A 24,463-nucleotide genomic window follows, 5' to 3' on the forward strand; every position below is an offset into this window, starting at 1 on the left:
CAGGGTATGTTTAGGACAATGAAATTATTACACATGACACCATAGTGTTGAAAATATGACATACATTTGTCAAAAGCCATAGAACTGTACAACACAAAGAGTGAACTCTAAGTATGGATTTTAGTTAGTGATAATGTATCTGTATTGGTTCATTAGTTGTAACAAATGCACCATATTAATGCAAGATGTTAATAAGGGCAACTCTGTTGGGGAGAAAAGGGGACATATGAGAACTCTATGCTTCCTACACAAGTTTTCTTGTGTAAAAACTGAAGTTTCTTGTGTAAAACTGAAATTATTCTAAAAATTAAGAGCTATTTAAAATTATATTTAATACATATTTTAAAATTATTTCTTTAATGTCTCTCTCCCCTTCTAGACTATAAGCTAAATAAGGATCAGAACTCAATAGTTGATAAATATATGTTGAATAAATAAATAAAAATCCAACATGTAACTTAAATATCATTTACATTATCCAGGAAAACCCAAGTAAGAGTTCAAAAAATGTTATTTGACTGCTCACCCTTTACCATTTTTTAGTCCTTTTGGGAATATCTGACACACAGAAAGATATATTTTGCCAAACTACTTGCTTAATCTTGCCTGAAGGTGATCAGTAGAAATGCTTAACAGAAAATTACATGTAATGACTAATAAGTCAGTGTATAGCATATTGAAAGTGGAAATTTCATAAATTACTAAGCTCCATTTTTGTTCATCTTAATTTTGATGGCTGAAAAGATGAGAGCCTTCTTTTTTTTTTAAGGTTTATTTATTTATTTTGAGAGAGAGAGAGAAAGAATATGCTTGTGCAAGCAGGGAAGGGACAGAGAGAGAGGGAGAGAGAGAATCCCAAGCAGACTCCACACTCCCAATGTGGGGCTCAATCCCACAAGCCTGGGATCATGACCTGAGCCAAAATCAAGAGTCAGATGCTCAACTGATTAAACCACCCAGTTGTCCCAATGGGGAGCCTTCTTAATCTAGTTTCTCTGCTGGGCTCTGCTGATCCCTTTTAACATAGTTCTTTCACTGACCCCAGAACTATAACAAAATTTCTTCTAAATCTGTTGCATACCATCTTGATCCAATCATTAGCTCTGTGATCAGTTATGAATAATATATATCCCAACACTCCCATTCACACACACATAGCCTTAAACAAAGAAAAATTGAAAAACCAGATTCTACTTCACTGTTACTCTCTTTTCACCTCCATGAATATCTTTCCCTTAATAGTTTTATTTTTTTTAATTATTTGGACTTGTTTTACTTCTACTTTTGTTGTTGTTGTTGTTCTCTTGGAGGACTTTCTACCTTATTAATCAAGACTTTGCCCCTCCCCTACCTCCATGACAACCTGTATCTCATAGAAACATTCTGCCCTCAACATGTTCAGTCAAGCCACCAGAATAATCTCCAGTTGTTTTATATCTACTTCCATATTGTTACATCTATGTGTTTTATGTGCATGAATTTGTGTATCTACATGAAAATGAGAAAAATCCTGATTTTGTACTACAGTGGACTTCAGATATTAACTGGTACAACCTTTTCCAAAACTAAAGTCCTGACTAAAGTCATATGAACAGATAATGAGAGATCCTGAATTGTAATCATGGATTTCTGTTTACCAGCCCAACACTCTTTATACAAACCAGTCTGAAATTAGACTCTACATTTCTATGTAGTGTAAGCATTACCTACTCTGGATGGAAATAAAGATTATTTTCATTGCCATTTTGCCTGTGGGATTTCAAGAGGAAGTAGGAGTCCCTTGAATTTTCCAATTTCTTACACTCAAGCTTAGTAACAATTGGAAATTGTGCTCTGGCACAATGCCATTTCCTGGGCAGGGGGATGCTAAGTCCCACTCTGGTGCAGTTTGCATTTTAGTGTATTTTGTAAATAAATTCTTAACAGATGGACAGAGCAGCAGGAAGCCAACACCAGGGAGTCAGCAGGTGGACAGGAAAGCCAGAAATGGACTGGCACTGATCAGATTAACAAAACTAAAATATCTTGGGATTCACACATGCTGCCCACAGAATAAGTTGGCACTGACCAGATAGGCAAACTCAAATCAACCCTGAGCATGGAAAATTTCCATTACTCTGTTCCTATGGGGTACCAAAATCCCTCCCAGATGGTGACGACAAAGCTATAAATCCTTCAGAAAATAAGTCTGTCTTCTCTTTCTTCCCATGAAGCTGACATACAGCAGGAAGGTGAGCTATAAATTATAATTATTAATAGTATCAAATTGCTCTTTAACTGTACTTGCCACAAAATTAAGCAGGGAGAGAGGAAGATATTATCACCGGGCCCTGTAAATCATTGGTGTAATATCCCAAAGGACTTGAAAGATTTCATTGCTGCGATAAGCACATCCCCTTCTATTCTCCAACCCATTGCATTTCCCCCCACAATGTATAACTCTAATAGCTTTGTTTTAAGGTCTGCTGCCCTGCTCACACAAAGATATGACTCTTTTATTAAAAGCCTCCTTCCCATCACTAAAATGTGTCTCCTCAAGCATCCCTGCCCTTTGCCCTGCACCATAGGTGTTATCTGGTGAGATAATGGCTGGCAATACAGATCTAATGCTGGCAGAACATCCAGGATCAGGGTGCTGGGCACTTTTCCTGGTCAGGCCCAGGGGTTTCTATGTAAGTGTCAAGGTTTCCCAAATCTCCATTAACTCGTAGTCTTCATTTGGAAATTCTGAAATGCTTAATCACATCACTTAAATTTTTATGAGTTTCATAATAGGTGTAGCAAATCTTTAGAGTCAAGAGACTAAGAATTTAATTCTGACTTTGCCATTAATTAGCTGCTTAATCATGGAAAAGTTGCCTAAGATCATTGAACCTAACTTTCCTCACTTCTGAAGTCAGGATTGTGAGAATTAATTGAGAACATGCATATAAAGAACTAAGCAAAGCAACTGGTACATAACAATAAATTATAGTATCTTTCATCATCATCATCATCATCATCATCATTTTCATTATTATTAGAAATTTAAGTAGGGTTGATATGAAGACTCTGACTTTAAAATCATTCTTAGGGATGATTGATAATACATGGAATAGGAGATTTCAAAACCAGTCATAATGTACGGTGAGGATTTAGAAGCATATGAACATGCAGGGATAAGGGCTGGAGAAAATTCAGTTCAAAGGCTCAATCTTCCTGGAAAAGAATTATGAAATTCACAAGGCTATAGGAAATGTGGTGAACTCAAGTTTAGTTTAAACTGCTAATAATAACAATAATAAACTAAACTAATCTTCCAGGTTTAGTCCAAGTTGAGTGGATTTGAAATCAAAAGCTCTCTAAATAACAAGGATAATCCTATTCAGAACCCTATTCAGAACACCTAACTGGCCCCCAACCCCCAGATAAAAAGCTATCCTACTGTATTGTAAGGTCAAAAATTTCATGTGCTGCCTTGACATCTTTGAACCTCATGGGGCTTCAAAGACTCGACTGTGAGGCTTAATCCTGCTTTCACCAGATATGCCCCTCACAGAGTTGGAAAACTCTCACCCTGCTAGTCCCCCTATTAGCCAGACTAGCTCTACTCCTCCTGGCACTCAACCTAACAGGTTTCACTTCCCTGCCAGCCCATGAAATTATTCAAACAAACTAATATCATCCTCCTACAGGAACTAGGGTTCACCACACCCTCCTATTATTACAAAAGCCCAGTCAGTGTCCTCTCCAAGGCTGTGAGTGTGTGTGACTAATAAAATTCTGTCAGTTTCATGTTTCCAATATTGGCTCTTGTGTATTTGGCCATTGCCATCATCTCAGAATGGCAAACCCTCCTTCACCAAGGGGGTGAAGAGGAAGTAGATAAAATATCTATCACAGTCAGGCAGATTGAATAAAGAATAGGTTTCCTTTCCAAAGGGAGGAGAACATAATCAGAAAACTAAGTTTAGTTGACTTGTAATTCACAGTGAGGGTTTGAAAGGAAGTCTGGATTATTCAATAGGTTTAAGACAAGGACAAGAAGGGGAATGCCAAATCCAGTTCTCTAGAGACTATAAGCCTCCTCATGTCCTGATTAGAAATGGACTATAGACTATAGCCTTCAAAGGCTTGCTTTGTTCTTATCTGAATAAAATTGGGCTGTCAGAGCTAAAGGCAACCTCTCAAATCAGTGGTATACCAAAATATATTCTTACCACTAAAAAAAAAAAAAAAAACCTTAAAAACATAAAAAAGGGAAAAAAGGAAATTAAATTTTAATATTTTTTTTTTAACGTTTATTTATTTTTGAGACAGAGAGAGACAGAGCATGAACAGGGGAGGGGCAGAGAGAGAGGGAGACACAGAATCTGAAACAGGCTCCAGGCTCTGAGCTGTCAGCACAGAGCCCGACGCGGGGCTCGAACTCACGGACCGTGAGATCATGACCTGAGCCGAAGTCAGACGCTTAACCGACCAAGCCACCCAGGCGCCCCAAATTTTAATTTTATTGTCTATTTACTATTCCCATAAAGATTTTAGTTTTATTGTTCGTATATGACTGCTCCCAAAACATCACCCTTCTGCTCTCAGGAAGTTGGTGAATGAATATTATTTATGGTTACCCACTAGATAAACTCCATTTAGCTTTTAACCTTTTCTATATAACCTTGGAGTACAGGATGGACAGTGAGTAGAGACATAGTATGCGTGGCCCCCAACTACGTTAAGTATTCAACATATTCTATTTCTAAGTGACATTTTGAGCTATCAACAGCATTCAATCTATGTTAACTCTGATCAACTAAGCTAAAATCCTGACTTTTTAGACCTCTCTACACATTACTTAAAATATAGCTATAACAGATTTAGCTGAGATGATTTTTTCCAACCCATATTTATCTACATCTGTGAAAAATATGAATAGGATAAGACTCCCAACTCTTGACAGATATACTAAAATGTTCCCTTAAAAGCTTTTTAACATCCCAGAAATATTACAAAGATTGGGTTCCAGCTATTCCTGGATGAAATGGCTGCATTGTATATAATAGTTAAAATGTGTAATTATTGATTTGGATACCTCTATTAGCATTATAAAAGTTAAAAAAATAAGCAGATCTGGATTTGGAAACAGCATAATAAGTAACACAAAAAGATTATTTTATGTGAAGAATGCTTTGGCACCTGGTTTTTAGTAACAATATACAAATCATGACATTCTGTGTGGGTTAACATTAATATAATCAATCTAATGTTTTCTTTATGACTTCTGTCCTCACTAAGGGCTATAATCAGCTTGTCTTAACTGAGTTCCCCTAAAGTGGATGCTGAGATGAAGATATGAGTGCAAGTAGTTTATCTGGGAGTTGATGCCAGGACACCAAGAGGGGAGTGGAGAATGAGACAGGGAAGAGAAGAAATCCAATAAAATGTGCACAATCAAGTGAGTTACTACTCTGGGTAACTGGAGCTTGGAGACTGTGAAGGCTTTGCTTTAAAAATGTCAAAGAAAAGAGTGGAGAATTACTTTCCCTTATGATTTCAGTGCAACCCAAACTGGGATGGGAAGGTGAATCATATGCCCTCACAAGGTCTCTTCCAATCTTATGATTATATGATTGCTCATTATCAAAAATTGGCTGGTAATTGGTTTGACTCAGAGAGGTCAGGATGTGAAGGGGACTGCACAACCTTTTGATTTTATAGTAAAGAACAATGTAGTTGCCCCAGTCATGTTTAAGAAGGATTTTTTTTTAATTTCATAAATGTGCCATGATAATCTTCATGGCTGCTAATTACGAAAGATCACCTAGGAATTGGCTACAATTTTGACGGGTAGAGATGGGAGTTTGTCAGTGATGGAAATGAGAGGGATCCATGATAGACTCTAAGTACTGTACATCACGTATAGCATTGCTTTTGTTGTCCATTTGCTTTAAAGTTACCTACATTGCTGACATTTAAACAGATACTGGTTTTAGAAATGGTTTAAGTGAGAAGAAAAAAAACCTTATGCTTCACATCGCTTGCTTTTAATTGGAAAAAAAATCACCCTTTTACAAACAAATGAGAATCTGATTATAATTATGTGATTTTTTGTATATAATTTTATGTAAAATTAGTCACCCAGAATGCATATTTTAAATGCACTGGCTCTAGCTAATTGGCCAACAGTGAATTTTCAAAGTGATCAGTCCAATTACTCACTGCCAAAATGCAGAGATCAAACGTAGTTTTCTCTCTCTCTCTCTCTTTTTTTTTTCGAGTCCTAAGGTTTATAGGAAAGGAACATTTATACTCAGAATTTTCATTAATGCAGCAAAGTTAATGAAGATCTCATTTTAACTAGGAAGAGGGAAAGAACATAAAAGAAACTATCTGAATAAATAAAATTATCTTTATTTTAATTAATTAATCAATTAATTTTGTTTGTAGGACCCCTTAAATCAAACCTGTTGTAATATAAAATTTTGGAGCTAAAAAAGATCCTACTAACTACACTAGTCCAATCTTTTCATTTTGTAGATAAGACGGTTGAGAGAGATTTCATGCCATCAGTAATTTGATGGAGCTAAGGATTTTTTATTAGAATTTGAACTCAGGTGTCTCATTTTTTTTTAAGTTAATGTTCTTTCTACTACACTAATCAGGGAAACACAACTATTTGTTAGACTATTTCAGGAATATGTCCTAAACCTACCTTAATTTGAAAAACAAGATTGTGTAGTAAGATATGGTGAAATAACATTTTCATATTATGTCCAACTCATGTCCTTCACCTGTAAACATCATTCTGTGCATCTACTGTAGATAAGCTTCAAGGAGGCAAATATCAAGTTTAGGCTGCTCATTGTTAAATAGAATGGCTGTCCTTTGAGGTAGACACAAAAGGAACATTTTCTGGCAATCTAAATCAAGATTACCTTAGAAATAGATTAAAATAAATTACTCATTTCTACCAAAAGAAGTAAAAATATTTACAACACCAAAAACGTTAATAGGTTTTAAATGATCTGGGATTTTCTTTTGGCATTCTTTCTGGATGAAGAGAGGCCTATATCTATTAACATTTGCTTCAAGAAAGAGATGACTAAAGAAAGGGGAAAATAAAGAGCTTTCTAGTATTTCAAAGAAATCTGGAGGACAAACAAGAAAAAGCACTAGCTTGTCCGAAGACAAAAATTATTTCCTGTCACTATCTCTAAGAAGGCATAAAGAGCTGAAAGCTATGATTTTGTTTTTATTTACATTGTTGTAATTACTTAAGTACTTCAAGTACACTTTTATTAGGCTCTGAGCTTCTTGAAAGCATAAGCTGTATCTTATTAATCTTTATATCTTTAATGTCTAGCCTAATGTCTACTATGTTATAGACAATAAATGTCTCATAAGTAAATGAGTCAGAATCTGGTGTTGCTAGCAGTTATAATAAAACCTATAACCATACAAATAACAGTAAAAAGATAAGTCCAGGTGCTAAAGGAGAGGGAAGAGAAAAACTATATCAGAAGCAAAGGCTAAGAGAAGATACTGTAAATGAACATAAACCAACTCAGAATTTCCTGAGAACAAAAGTTAAAACAGAAGTTTGAGAGATCATATGATCTCAACATTTAAATAAAGAGAGAAATAATATCTATTATAATAATATTTTAGGATATTGTTGTCATAAGAAACCTTAAAAAATAAAAGTCAATAAATATCCATTAAGCACCTACTACTTTAAACCACTCCATTAGGCAATGTGGGGCTATGTAAAGATTAAGAAAAAAGAGTCATCAGCTTTAAAGAGGTTAATTAATGTATGACACAGAACAACACACATAGCAACATAATTTAGGATAAGATGTAATACACTGTAGAGGATTATAATATGATTCATGGGAGGAAGGAATTCCACATGATTGCAGGAATCACGGAAGCTTTCTTGAAGTTTTGTTTGGGATGGGCCTTGATATTTAGGTAGGTTTTTCAAAGTCAGATGCATGAAAGCTAAGAAAGTTTTTTTCCAGACATAAGGACAGCATGTGCTAAAGCACTGAGTTGAGAAAGTATGTTTCATGCTCCTGGGGAAGTGAACAGTCCTTGTAATACAAGTTTAGCTCTCATAAAGGCTTTATGTCAGGAAGTAATAAGAGATAAAGCTGAATTAGTACTTGTAATACCAGTAGAAATCCAGTACCTCCTGAAGAGAAGTAATTTTGCACGAATCAAATTCAGCATCCTTATCTTGATTCAAAGCCCATCTTTAATTTCCACTCAGGTTTGAATCCTTTGGCATATCTAATTTTAATAATTAAAGGACTCTTTGGACTACACAGCATCTAGCATTCTTTTATAATTCATGAACTTGGAAAAGTTTTAATATTGTATGGATATGAATGAGCTTACTAAAACAGGCTAACAAGCCATCTGCTTCATGACACACACTTCCATAAATGTCATGAAACTTTATGTTACCATAAAATGTGGCAACAAGGAAGCACCTTTCTGTGGAAGAGAAGTTCTCTAACAGGCATTTGCAGGATACTATGGTCTTTGCTTGATCTGGCACATTGCAGCTATAACAATAAATGCCCCTAATAGAAACAGAAGAAAAATTGGCTGTAAACTTTCAAAGGAGAAACCCTGATGTTTTGACCATGGTTTCTATATTCCTGTTCCAACAAAAAAGGCCATTACTATCCAAGTACCTATGCTATTTAGAAGATCCCACAGGTCTTAAATCCTCTTTTTTAGAAGACTAAGATACTAAGCCCCAGAGAAGAGGATTCATCTATTTTCTTAGTAATATATAAACACACCATATTTACCACTCCCCTATTTGGGGCAAAAGTGATTTTCTAATGCCTTTCCATAAACCCTGCTGCTATGCTTACTGGATTAACTGAAAGAAGTAATCTAGTTCCTAAAGATAAAGTATTTTATTTCTTGCTTATAGGAAGGAACACCCAATGAACTCTCTGTTACAAATATCCAGGTTTTTATCAAAACCATTAAGTGAGGCTACATTCTGCATTAGTTCTTGGTATCAACCATGTCTTTTGAATAAATTACAATTCTATACATAGTTACCAAGGGGTTGACACAGCCACTTCCCCGTTACATGCGGCATACACACTCTTCAACAAACTTGCAAACACCACAAGTCTATGGACTTGTTGCCATGTGGTTTCAATGTCTTCCCTGCTTACACATGCACACAAGAGAGAAGCAACCAGTAAACAACAAATATGCCATAGAAAAGCAATTCTGCAATGGTTCAGGTTTTATGTTCTAATAATGCTCAAATCCCAGTTTCCAGGATTCAGTGTACTGTGTCAGCAATAATGAGTAAAACTACTGAAACTCATTAAAGAACTTACTAATCAGTACGTTAATTGAGGCTATCTGCTTCCCATTATATAGAGACAAATTAAGCAGGTTACAATGGATTCCAGAAAACATCTGTGGAAACATGTCAAAATTAATGATAAATAAAATTGAGCTCCCTTTGTGGTTGATTTTTCACCCAGCTGTATCTAAAAAAGTGCTATCAAAGAAAACAATTCATTGTTTGTCAAATCAGAATAAAATCCCAAAACCACTAACAGCATTTTTTCTTATAATCTTTTAATTAGAGGTGAACAAACCTTAAAATAGCCACCTACTTGTATCCCATAGTATGAGTTTGAAAAAAAAAATGGTTCTGTGGAAACAAATGTGCCAAATATATGTGAAATATACAAAGGTAGATAATAACTTATGAATAATACATTTTAGGGATACCTGGGTGGCACAGTTGGTTAAGCATCTAACTCTTGATTTTGCCTCAGGTCATGATCTCACAGTTCTTGGGTTCAAGCCCTGTATTGGGCTCTATGCTGACAGTGTGGAGCCTGCTTGGGATACTCTCTCTCTGCCTCTTTCTGCCCCTCCCTTGCTCATGCTCTATCAAAATAAATAAATAAACATTAAAAAAGAATAATATTTTATAACATCAATCAAAATTATCTTTCCAAGACATAACTGACGGGGTTATTAGAAACATTTCTTCATCAAAGTTCTACCCTTTAGTGAAGTAGGCAAGCTATGTAGGGCAACAGGGTAAAACACATAGGAACACTAGGAGATTCAAGTAAATTCAAGTTGTTAAATTCTGTGCCTGTGTGTGTGTGTGTGTGTGTGTGTGTGTGTAGAAATCATACTATGAAATAAAACCACTCCCCATTGTACATATACTAAATATTACCAAGTTATGTCACCCTCCTGCTTAGAACTCACCAATAGCTTTCCTTTGCTCTTAAAATAAAATTTTAAATTACTGATAGAAGATATAAATTAGCCTTGACTTTCCATAATACCTATGCCTTCCCTCATTCTGACCTTGATGCAGATACTTTATATATGCTTATTTCTGGACTCTAACTGTGCTTCAATTCCAAGTTCTTTTTCTATGCTATTCCCTCCTCCTATAGGAGGCCTTCTAGAGGAGTGCTGTTCTCACTTCCCATACCTGGAAGTACCAGTCATTCTTTAGTTATCAACTTAGATGTCATTTCTCTCTTTGAACTCTAACATGTAAATTAGATTTCACTATAATACACTCCTATTGCACCCTATCTCTTCTATAAACATTTTACAAGCTACAGATGAATTTAAGGGATGACTGTGTAGTAGTAAAATTGGTAGGGTTAACAGTTCACTCTGTGTGGGGAATGATGAGAACAAGGTGTTCAAGTTTCCAGACCGGGTAACTGGATGAAGAATGGTGCCATTCATAGGGATAGAGAAGAGAAGAACAAGAACAGAATTAAGGAAAAGGGAGGTAATGAGTTTAATTTGGGGCATGTTTAGACTTACAAGGCTCAAGGACCTCCAAATGGAGATGTCTAGCTCACAGTGGTATGTGAGGTGTATGTAGAGTGAATGCATAAGATATAGAGTAAATACAGATTTGGAAGTTTTCCCCCTACCAATGAGAAATAAATAATGAGAATAATTGTGTAGAGAAATAAGATAAGAAAGTACAAAGTATAACACTAAGTTAGGGGCTAGTCTAGAAAAATAAGCAGCAGCCATAATAGTAAAAAAAGTGTCAGAAAAGCAGGAGAAATATTCTGCTTCAAGAACAAGGAGGTCAGCAGTGACAAATATGGCTAAAAGGTTCAGGAGGATATGGATTGAACATTTTGATATTCATTAACAATATTAACCTTGGCGACAGGAGCAAGAGAAAAGAGCTGGAAGAAGAATGAATGACAAGTAAAAAAAGTACCATCATCTATGCCAAGAACTTTGTGAATGAGAGAAGAAACTACAGCATCTAGAAAGGCTATGTATGGAGAAGTTGTGTTTCGTTTTGGTTTGGTTTTTGGTGTGGGTATTTTATTTACTAGTGTAGTGACAAAAACATGCTCAACTGTTTATGGAAAGGAATCAGCAGGGAAGCAGAGGTGAGACTATGTGAGGGAGGAAAAAGTAGTAAATCAGGTTTTCTGAGAAGTGTAAAATGAGAGAGAGATGGTTAGAAACATAGAAAGACTAAGAAGCAGTTTTAAATGTACAGTGGAAGCTGAGGACGTGCCTTTATATTGAACTAACTGCACTATTCTATGAATTCTTCAGCTGTGCAAAGTACCTAAGATATAAAGGCAAGATTATTAATCAAGATGTTTATCCCGTGCAGGTTCAACAGCATAAAAAAGTAACAGAATTGAAAATATTGCAAAAAGAGTCAGGAAGATAATGGTAACTTGAAGTCCAATATGAATAAGAAATGAAATAAAGATAGGGGTGAGGTGAGGAGGCTGATAGAGAAAAGGTAGATGGAACAAAGGATTGAATAAATGAGGAGGAAGATTAGTAGTAACTAATTTAAGCTACTTGAAGGTTAGGAAATTAAATCAGGATGTTTGAATTTAGACTTTTAAAACTATAGTACTTCCAGATGACAAATAGGCTCTGAGTTTCATTGTGTGAATGAGGGGATAAAATGACAAGGAAATAATGATGCCTAAAGATGAGTAAGTCAGGGGCCTGAGAGACCAGAGTGTTCAAATGCTGGTTTCTCAGCCTATTTATTGACATCACCCAAAGTTCATAGGGGTTTTGGAGCAGGGAGTCAACATATGAAATGGCTTTGAAACTCTTTCATGAATGAAGAGGAATAATCCAGTTGTCAGGATATGACATTGAAACAGACAGGTAAATTGTGGAAGGGCCAAATGCCATGGGCTTCAAAGTTATGTGGAAGTAATAGTCTAAATTTACTATTAGCACAGAAAAGAACGAAACCTCTAACCCTGAAGTAAAAAAACTAAGAAGCCAGAGTGTCCATCTCATCCATCTTTCTCTATGCCAAAGCCAAACACAACTTACTGAATCTATGAAAGGGGTAAATAAGCCGCCAAGGAGTGTTGAGATAACTGGATGAAAACTAGGATCCTGTAGTCCAAACGTGGCTCTAAAATGCATTTTGTTTGAATAGTTTCTAAAAAATATAATTTCATAATCTTTAGTCAGAGAATACACTTTTTGTTTTACCATAGCACTGACCACTCCCCATTTTCTTACAATTGACAAAATTCTCATGTGCATTACATGTTTTTCCCCCAACAGACACTTGAACATTCAACATCTCTAGATTCTTTTATATTTTTTTCAGGAAGAAGGAAGGGGAAATATTCCTGTTTTCATTCATCTTCAGTGCTCTAGGAAGTCCCAAATATGGTCTTCAGTGGCCAAAAAAGCTTAAGCATAAAGGCAGATGGGCAGTGACTTCTAACTATGTTAGTGACTAATGAAACTAAGGTCAACAGTACTCTGAATTTAAGGCAAATTAGATATCAACTGATACAGAATCTCTAAGCTTGGAGTCAATTAGAAGCTAACTAAGGAAAAGGTTAAATAATTGTGACATTAAACATAGGACTTCAGGCTTAAAAGGCAGAGGCATAGCTTTCCTGTGTAAAGCAACTTGCAACTATTAGACCCAGGATATATTATATAATAGGAAGGATGGGGAAAACGCACCATGATGCATAGACATTCTTAGAAAAAAACAGAAACACTAAGTTTACATTGCCTAATCATTTACCAAACCAGATATGGATATTGACCAATGGTTTGTAATGTAAGATGGCATACAGGAGAGCCGGGATGGAGTTAGGGTTAGCACCTGCAAAAATATCAGGACATATCATGTCTTTTTCGAACACATTCACATTACCCATGAGTTGTAAGTATAAAAAGTAAGTCTGGGGGCGCCTGGGTGGCTCAGTCGGTTAAGCGTCCCACTTCGGCTCAGGTCACGATCTTGTGGTCCGTGAGTTTGAGCCCCACGTTGGGCTCTGGGCTGATGGCTCAGAGCCTGGAGCCTGCTTCCGATTCTGTGTCTCCCTCTCTCTCTGCCCCTCCCCCATTCATGCTCTGTCTCTCTCTGTCTCAAAAATAAATTAAAAAAACGTCAAAAAAAATTAAAAAAAAAAAGTAAGTCTGTTTATAGGTAGAAAATATATAAAGGTAAAAAAAATATTAAAAAGTAAAATAATAGGGTGGCTCAGCCAGTTAAGTGTTTGACTTTTGATTTTGGCTCAGGACATGATCCCACAGTTTGTGGGTTCAAGCCCTGCATTGGACTCTGCTGACAGTGTGGAGCCTGCTTGGGAGTCTCTGTCTCCCGATCTCTCTGTCCCTCCCCTGTGCAGTCTCTCTCTCACTCTGTCTCTCATAAATAAATAAGTAAACTTTTTTAAAAAGGCAGAAGAAGAGCAGGCAACATAGAAAATTCTTGTAATTGATTACAAGGCAGAGAAGTTCTATAGAATTCATTTATTTATTCATTCAACAAATATTTATTGAACACTATGCTAAACTTAGTAGTGTGCTAAGCACTGAGGCCTGACGAGCAAAAATAGAAGCTCTTGTTCTCATGGAACTTATAGTCTATCCAGGTACTTGATGTAATGTTTCCAGCAATCTAATTCTTTCATCATCCAAAAGTGAGATAATAGCAATCATTAAATAAGGGAAAACAATAAAGTGAGCCCAAACATACCCAAAAACATGCAGAGTAGTAATATTAACATGCCCTATGGTTCATGTTCCTTCAAACACCTAAGCTAAAAAGCAAAACCAAAGCTGTGCTTTCTGTAAAAAAAAACAAAACAAAACAAAACAAAAAAAAAACAAGTGATATAACTTTGAAAGAGATACAGAAAGAAGCTAGAAAACAGAATTGAACTTTATAATATAAAATATTTAAACATTTTGAGGGGAGGAGGTAAGACAGCGGCATAGTGGAAGGACCCTAGGCTTTCCTCTTCCCTCAAACACAGCTAGATAACTATCAAATCATTCTGAATACTCAAGAAATTGACCTGAGGACCAATAGAACAAACTTCACAACTACAGGGAGAGAAGAGCTCACTTTGAGGAAGGCAGGAAGTACAGAGAAATGTTTTAGGGAAGAAATGGATTGCAGGTGCTGTGGAGGGGAGGGAGCTCTTATCATGGAGAAAGATGAGAGAGAATAGAGAACACAGGGATAAGCACTAGGAGAACACTTCCCCAAAGACATTGTCTGGGAAAATGAGAAGGGCTAAATTTTGTGAATTTTTGCAATCAGGTGCAGTTCAAAGATTGGAGTTTCAGATGTCCCCAGGATTGGCTGTGATAGACTGGATGCTGCCTTCCTCCACCAGTGGAGGCAGGCAAACAATATCAGGGCAGTCTGCATAAGCTCAGGTTTGTCTAAGTGGCACAGGGAGAGATTTTTCCTGCTTTTTTGGAGTGCATCTGGGAGATATGGCATTGCCTCTCTGGGGACAAAGGAGCCAGCAGGTGCCATTTCCCTCCCTTGCCCATCAGCAAAGCACAAAGACAACTGCTGAGGGTGGCTAACTGAGACACTGGCTGTTTAGTCAGTGTTTAGCTTGCTCCAAATCCCATGCTCCTTTGCCCTGGCACAACTGCACTTCTGGGTCAAACCTGCAATAATCTCAGTGTGGTGAGACCCTTTCCCAAAAGATAAGCACAGATTCCTACCACACCAGGTCCCTCAAGTTTGGAATTTTAAAAGGCAGGAGACCTGGCTAGTGTAGAGCCCAAGGTACACTCTGCTGTTCCAGGCAGGCAAGCAATCCAGAGACAGACAGTATAAATTCAATGATCTGAAAATGCTTGTGATGCACCAGGGGAAATTATTCACTCCTCTGAAAGTGCTTCCGTGAGACCCACAAGCAGGGACTCCCCTCTCCAGACACAAAGAAGCAGGCTAGTGCCACTTCCCTTCCCTGCCCCTCAGCATAAACCAACTTCAGTAAACAGAATAGCACCAACAAAGGTGGCCTAACCTGCTTACACCAAGTCCCACCCCACTGTGCTCTCCTAGAACTGCTTTTCTAGGGCAAGTGTGCCTAACAACCAATGCAGAAGGCTCCTCCCCAAGAAGACCAGCACAAACTCCAGAATCCACCAGGTCTACTGACCATAGAATTCTACAAAGATTCAGCTCCAGTAAAAATAGCATCATGTGTCTTCTAGCAAATAGACCAGAGCCCACCTAGCTAAAAATCCGCATACTCTCACCAAGGTCCAAATAGTCCCCACTGCAGGCAAGGAGAAACTGACTGACCTGAGGGATATAGCAGCCACAAAACAGCAGGAGAGTGGATGTAGCACACACCAGAGACACTTCCTAAAGCACCAAGCCATGGACATTATACATCTTCTTCATAAAGGCATTACTCTCAGGATCAGGAAATATAACATGCTTTACTAACTCAGAGAAGAAGATAGAAACCTGGACAAAATGCCAAGATGGAGGAATTCATCCCCAAAGAAAGAACAAGCAAAGGCCACAGCCAGGGATCTAATCAAAACATATATAAGTAATATGCCTGATCCAGAATTTAAAGGAATAATCATAAGAATACTAGCTGGGCTTGAAAAAAGCATAGAAGACACTAGGGAATCTTTAACATAGAGATAAAAGAGCTAAATACGATTCAGGCTGAAATGAAAATGCAATAACTGAAATTTAAATCTGAATGGAGGTAATGACCACAAGGATAGAGGAATCAAAGGAAATAATAAGTGATATATAAGACAGAATTATGGAAAATAATAAGCTGAACAAAAGATGGAAAGAAAAACCTTGGATCACAAAGTAGACTTAGGAAACTCAGTGATTCCGTCAAATGTAGTAACATTTGTGTCATAGGAATCCCAGAAGAAGAGGGAAATGGGACAGAAGGCTTACTCGAGAAAATTAGAGCTGAAAACTTCCCTAATCTATGAAAGGAAAAAGACATCCAAGTCCAGGAGGCACAAAGAACTCCCATCAAGGGGCACGTTAAGCATCAGACTTCGACTCAGGTTATGATCTTGCAGTTCGTGAGTTCAAGCCCCAAGTTGGGCTCTGTGCTGGCAGCTCAGAGCTTGGAGCCTGCTTTGGATTCTGTGTCTCCCTCTCTCTCTCTGCCCCTCCCCGACTAGTGCTCTGTGTCTCTCTTTCTCAAAAATAAATATACATACATACATATATAGAACTCCCATCAAAATTAACAAAAGAAAGTCAACACCAAGACATATCATAGGTAAATTTCCAAGACATAGAGATAAAGAAACAATCCTGAAAGCAGAAAGACAAAAGAAATTCCTCTCTTACAAGGGAAGACCAATAAGGTTAGCAGCAGACCTCTTTGTAGAAACTTGGCAGGCAGAAGGGGGTGGCATGATATATTCAATGTGCTGAATGGGAAAATATGCAGCCAAGAATATTTTATCCAGCAAAGCTATCATTCAGAACAGAAGAAAAGATAATTTCCCAGACAAACAAAAACTAAAGGAGTTCATGAACATTGAAGCAGCCCTGCAAGAAATATTAAATGGGATTGTTTGAGTGGGAAAGAAAGACAAAAGTGACAAAGGCTAGAAAGAAACAGAGAAAATCTCCAACAACAACAAAACAAGTAATAAAATGGCACCAAATTCATATCTATTAATAATCACTCTGAATATAAAGGGACTAAATGTTCCAATCAAAAGACATATGGTATCAGAATGGATAAAAAAAAAAAAAACAAGACCCATTTATATGCTGCCTATAAGAGACTCATTTTAGATCTAAAGACGCCTGCAGATTGAAAGTGATGGGATGGAGAAACGTGTATCATGCAAATGGATGTCAAAAGAAAGCTGCAGTAGCAAGACTTCTATCAGACAAACTAGATTTTAAACCAGACTGTAACAACAAATGAAAAAGGGCACTATACCATAATAAAGGGGTCTATCTAACAAGAAGATCTAACAATTATAAATATTTGTGCCTCTAACTTGAAAGCACCCAAATATAAAAAACAATTAATAGCAAACATAAAGAACTAATTGATAATATTATAATAACAGTAGGGGACTTTAACACCCACTTACAACAATGGACTGATCATCTAATAAGAAAATCCATAAGGAAACAATGGCTTGGAATGAAACACTGGACTAGAAGAACTTCACAGGTATATTCAGAACATTCCATTCTAAAGCAGCGGAATACATATTCTTTTCAAATGCACATGGAACATTCTCCAGAATAGATCACATACTAAGTCACAAATCAGCCCTCAACAAGTACAAAAGGATTGAGATGATACCATGCATAGTTCTGACACTTTGAAACCTGAAATCAACCACAAGAAAAAAGTTGGAAAGACCACAACTACATGGAGGCTAAAGAACATGGTAGTAAAGAATGAATGGGCCAAACGGGAGATCAAAGAAGAAATTTTTAAAAATACATGAAAACAAGTGAAAATGAAAATATGACAGCTCAAAAGTTTTGGGATGCAGCAAAAGCAGACATGAGAGGCAAATACATAGGAATATAGGCCTACCATAAGAAGCAAGAAAAATCTCAAATAACAACATAACCTTACACCTAAAGGAGCTAGAAAGAGAACAAATGAAGCCAAAAGCCAGCACAAGAAGGGAAATAATAAAGATTAGAGCAGAAATAAATGATACAAAAACAACAACAACAACAACAACAACAACAACAACAACAACAAAATAGCAGAACAGAACAGAACAACAAAACCAGGAGATGATTCTTTGAAAAAATTAATAAAGACTTAACAGAAAGGAAAGAGAAAGACCCAAACACATAAAATCACCAATGAGAGAGGAGAAATAATGACCAGCACCACAGAAATACAATACATGTAGCATTATATTATAAAAATTATATGCCAACAAATTGTAAAAAATGGATAAAGTCCTAGAAACATATAAACTACCAAAAGTGAAATAGGAAGAAATAGAAAACTTGAACAGACCAATAACCAGCAAAGAAATTGAATCATTAATCAAAAATATCCCAAAAAACAACAGATGGCTTCCCAGGGGAATGCTACCAAACATTTAAAGAAGAGTTAATACTTATTTTTCACAAACTGTTCCAAAAAATAGAAAAGCAAGGAAAACTTCCAAACTCATTCTATGAGGCCAGCATTTCCCTGATTCCAATACCAAAGACACCACTAAAAATGAGAACTACAGGCCAAAATCCCTGATGCACATGGATGCAAAACTTCACAACAAAATACTAGCAAACTGAATCCATAATACATTAAAAAAAAGTCATTCACCATGATCAAGTAGGATTCATTTCTGGGCTACAAGTGTGGTTTAATATTTGTAAATCAATCAACATAATACACCACATTAATAAGAAAAAAATGATCCTCTCAATAGATGCAGAAAAGGCATTTGACTAAAAACAGCATCCATTCTGGATAAAAACCCTCAACAAAGTAGGGATAGGGATAACATATGTCAATGTTATAAAAGGCCATAAACAAATGACCCACAGCTAATATCATCCTCAATGGAGAAAAACTGAGTGCTTTTCCTCTATGGTCAGGAACAAGATAGGGCTGTCCATTTTCACCACTTTTATTTAGTATAGTACTGGAACTCCTAGATATAGCTATCAGACAACAAAAAGAAATAAAGGCATCCAAATTGGCAAGGAAGAAGTCAAACTTTCACTATTTGGAAATGACATGATACTCTATGTAGAAAACCAGAAAGATTCCACCAAAAATTGCTAGAAATGATGTATGAATTCAGTAAACTCGCAGTATACAAAATCAATGTACAGAAATCTGTTGCATTTCTATACACTAATAATGAAGCAACAGAAAGAGATCTCAAGGAATCAGTCCCATTTACAACTGCACCAAAAACCATAAGATATCTAGGAATAAATCTAACCAAAGAAGAGAAAGATCTGTACTCTGAAAACTAGAACACCGATGAAAGAATTGAAGAAGACAAAAATAAATGGAAAAACATTCCTTGCTCATGGATTAGAAGAACAAACATTGTTAAAATGTCTATACTACCCAAAGCAATCTACACTTGAGATGTAATCCCTATCAAAATACAACCAGCATTTTTTGCAGAACTAGAACAACCAATCCCAAAATTTGTGTGGAACCACAAAAGACCTTGACTAGCCAAAGCAACCCTGCGAAAGAAAAACAAAGCTGCAGGCATCACAATTCTGGGCATCACAATTCTGGACTTCGTGTTATATTACAAAGCTGTAGTGAGCAAGATATTATAATACTGGCACAAAAACAGACACATAGATCAATGGAACACAATAGAAACCCAGAAATGGACCCATAACTGTATGGTCAACTCATCTTCAACAAAGCAGGAAAGAATCTCCAATGGAAAAAAGTCTCTTCAACAAATGGTGTTGGGAAAATTGGGCAGCAACATGCAAAAGAATGAAACTGAACCACTTTCTTACATCATACACAAGAATAAATTCAAAATGGGTGAAAGATCTAAATGTGAGACAGGAAACTACCGAAATACTAGAGGGGAACACGGGCAGTGATCTCTTTGACCTTGGCCATAACAAATCCTTACTAGATATTTTCCTGAGGCAAGGGAAACAAAAGCAAAAATGAACCATTTGGACTTCATCAAAATAAAAAGCTTCTGCACAGTAAAGGAAACAATCAACAAAACTAAAAGACAACCTTTGGAATGGGAAAAGGTATTGCAAATGACATATATGAAGGGTTGGTATCTAAAATCTATAAAGTACTTATAAAACTGAACATCCAAAAAGCAAATAATCCAGTTAAGAAATGGGCAGAAGACATAAATAGACATTTTTCCAAAGATATCCAGATGGCTAACAGACACATGAAAAGATGCTCAACATCACTCATCATCAAATACAAATAAAAACCACAATGAGATAACACCTCACACCTGTCAGAATGGTTAAAATGAACAATTCAGGAAACAACAGATGTTGGCAAGGATGTGGAGAAAAGGGAACACTTCTGCAGTGCTGGTGAGAATGCAAACTGGTGCAGCCACTCTGGAAAACAGTAACGGAGGTTCCTTAAAAAATTGAAAATAGAACTACCCTATGATGCAGCAATTGTACTACCATGTATTTATCCAAAGGATAAAAATGCTGATTTGAAGGGGCACATGCACCCCAATGTTTATAGCAGCATTATCAACAATAGTCAAATTATGGAAAGAGTCCAAATGTCCATTGACTGATGAATGGATAAAGAAGTGCTATATATATGTACAATAGAATATTATTCAGCCATAATAAGAATGAAATCTTGCTATTTGCAAGCACATGGATGGAACTACAGAGTACTATGCTAAGTGAAATAAGTCAGTTTAAGAAAGACAGATACTACTGTGGAATTTAAGAAACAAGACAGATGAACATAGGGAGAATAAAAGAGAGACGGAAACCATAAAATAGACTCTTTAAAAAAAACATTTATTTTGATAAAGCAGGAGTAGGGCAGGGGCAGAGAGACAGGAAGAGAGAGAATCTCAAGGAGGCTCTGTACAGTAAGCACAGAACCTGACGTGGGGCTTGATCCCATGAATTGTGAGATCATGACCTGAGCCTAAATCAAGAATTGGATGTTTAACCCACTGAGCTACCCAGGCCCCCTATAAAAGAAACTCTTAACTGTAGAAAACAACAGAGGATTGCTAGAGGAGAGGTGGGTGGGGGGGTGGGTTAAGTCGGTGACGGGGATTAAGGATGGCACTTGTGATGAGCAGTGGGTGTTATGTGTAAGTGATGAATAGCTAAATTCTACACATCAAACTAATATTACATTGTATGTTAACTAACTGGAATTTAAATAAAAACTTGAAAAAAAAAAGGAAACAAAATTTATAACCATTGCCCAATTAGGATAACAGCAAAATGTGTAATCAAGTCTCATTATAAGCAGGTAAACCTAATGTTAAAAATGGGGATTAGAATGGACTTGCAGAATTAAAATGGGATGAGATTACACATCTAATATGAGATGATACATTTCATTGAGAAGGTTTTAGTGTAACTTGTAGTGAACACTACAATGGGGTCCAGGGAAATAATCCCTTTAGACTCCCTGTGGAGTCCCTAGCAAGTTCTTAGATACAGAAAAATGACCTTGTGTCAGACATGGTGATGAGCAGCTTTTGAGCAAACAAAAGGGTCCCTCTGACTTCAGGGAGTGTGCCATTGTCCCCCATGCCCATCCTCTGATCCTGCTGCAGTGTTTTCCCACCTAGATAGATGGTACATGGCAAAAGGCCCAGTCTATTCATGTGCTTGATGGACTACTAAATTGTTCACTAATATTTTTGACACTGGCTCTATAAGGCTGTCATGGCAGCCATTTCTGTTACAGATTCTCTCTTTGCACAGCATCCCCTTTGACAGTGAGTAGCATAAAAGGGCATTGAAATCAAGACTCACAAACCTCTTCTGCAAAATAAAGGAACTTCCTGGGGGCACTTCAAGCACTCTGTTACACAGCTGAATGAGATGAAAGGAAGCAAATCTTGTTGGTGGTCACTCAGAAGCAGGCAGATTGCTCTGCTGTGTGCCTTCCCCATAGATAGCCAATTTAGCACCATTGTTTAATTTTCACAGACAGCACCAAATGTAGTGCACAAGGGCCCTCTGAGCAGTCATTGTCAAGAGCCGATATGCAAGAGAGATATGTGAGAGAACCCCTTCCTAGGAGGTATGTTTGTATTTGCCTAACCACTTGTTTTGTTTGTTAGCTGGTTTTATGTTATTCATAAAGAAATGTGAGGAAAGCAATTATTCCCACTGAGGACCACCAGCAGCCCAGAAGCATGACTCACTCATCACTAAAGGAGAGGGCCTAATGTAGACAAGACGTACAAATAAAGCTTGATGACTAGAGTCAGTGTTTCTTTCAATCAACTGCTTAAATATTGATTAGGTATAATAAAGAGTGTGACCCCATTTTTGCTACTTGATTACTGATAGATTTCAAACCCCACCGTTCTCTCTTCCCCTTCTGCCCCATGAATGTGAGCAAGCTGGTAAGAAGTCAGGTGTTCCAACCTTTGGTAGTTGTGGGAAGGTGAAACCATGCAAACCTCAGCCTATGTGTGGGGACCCTCATCCCATGTCCACCTCCTAGCCACCATAAAACCTAAGCCTCTCTCTCTCTCAAAAATAAATGAACATTTGGGGCACCTGGGTGGCTCAGTAGGTTAAGCAGCCATCAGCTCAGGTCATGATCTCATGGTTTGTGAGTTCGAGCCTCACGTCAGGCTCTGTGCTGACAGCTTGGAGCCTGGAGCCTGCTTCAGATTCTGTGTCTCCCTCTCCCTCTGTTCCTCCCCTGCTCACACACTCTCTCTCAAAAATAAATAAAGGTTTTTAAAAAATTAAAAAAAATAAACATTAGAAAATTATCAGGAGAATTACATTAATTTTAACATAGTGACTAACAACCATAACTAGCCTCTCAGCTCCCTATTTTCCAAAGCTAAGTACTGTCTTATCCTAGACATATTTAGACTGAAGAGAAAGAGGGGGTTGGAATAGGACCCAGATTATTCCACATGGCTAGGGGAAGATGGAAGCCTTGTTTTTAATTGTAAGTAGAGTTTTCTCTGGGAGACTATTGCCTCAGTTTATCCTTTGAATTTTCCAGAGTGGGCAAAAACATGTCAATAATTAAAGCAAATACACCTTAACCTCAGAGATTTCCATAAATGTATTAAGAAACAGAATTCAAATAGAGACAAAATTTAATTGAAATTGGGTTCAGCTTAGCTGGCTGACTCTCATTGGACCTTCTCATATTAGGATAAAATGTAGTTGATCTAGTGAGAATTCAAACATCATGATACTTCAGATCCCCTAAATACTGACCACAGCAGCTAGGAATGAAAGAAACAACAGATGTTGAATAAGACAGGTTTCAGTTTCAACTCTGCCAATGACGATCTACCTGACTCACTTTGGGCAATTCATTTAACTGAGCCTCAGTTTTCCCTCCTGTAAAATGGGAATAATATTCCTGTCCTGGATAATTCAGAGATATTTTGAGTTGAGTATCAAAATAGCACAACAGACACAGAAGTTCTTGGTAAAGTGCCACATAGCACACAAATGTAACCTATTTTAAAACCTATGCCCCATACTCCTGAGAGAATTCAGGACTCTGTAGGTATTATGGAGATACTATTAATTTTAATTTACAAGCAATTACAGCAAACTTGCTAATCTGATTCTTAAGTCGTTAGCAGTTTAAAGGTAGAAAATTGGAATAAGGCAGAGCTACTTGATTTTCCATAACACAATAACTATCATGTATTCAGTCTTACTGTATACTTCAATTGTAGCATAATTTTACATAAGCACAGGGCCAGTAAGACAAAGGGACAGCTGATAGCCTAACAGGAAAGGAGGAAACAAGCTGTACTCATCAGCTACAAGATTTAAAAAGTCCAGAAGACTGACAAATGAGCTATATGTACCCTGATTGGTTTTGTTTAATCGCAGCAAGATATAGATGATCCTGGAGAAAAGATAAGTTTTATAAATGTTTAGTGTATTTATTTAAGAAGGTAGAAAGCATTATAACACTGATTTAGGGAAGTCTCCGTTAAAAAATGGCAAATAAATCCTTTGGTGCTTAAAGTGATTAAAAATAAAACCATCCTGCCATTATATCAGGAAAAGATAAGCCTACTTTATTCAGATGTGCTTGATAACATAAAATGCCTGATTGCCAGGATTGCTTTGTACTTCTTTCAGTGCTTACTTTATTCAGTTTATAGAGTGACTCCATCTCTAGTAATTTCAGTCAGCAATCCACTAATCTTATGTTACTTACATACATATTTGTGACAACCTTCCTACATGTATTAATCTTTATGACAAAACAGTATAAATTTTTTTTTAATTGTGTATTGAGAATAGCACTGCTATAAAATGATAGCATAATATTTCAAAAAGCCACCCATGGGGCGCCTGGGTGGCTCAGTCGGTTGGGCGTCCGACTTCGGCTCAGGTCACGATCACGCAGTCAGTGAGTTCGAGCCCCGCGTCAGGCTCTGGGCTGATGGCTCAGAGCCTGGAGCCTGCTTCCGATTCTGTGTCTCCTTCTCTCTC

Source organism: Panthera tigris, chromosome C1, assembly GCF_018350195.1.
Source record: "Panthera tigris isolate Pti1 chromosome C1, P.tigris_Pti1_mat1.1, whole genome shotgun sequence".
NCBI lineage: Eukaryota > Metazoa > Chordata > Mammalia > Carnivora > Felidae > Panthera > Panthera tigris.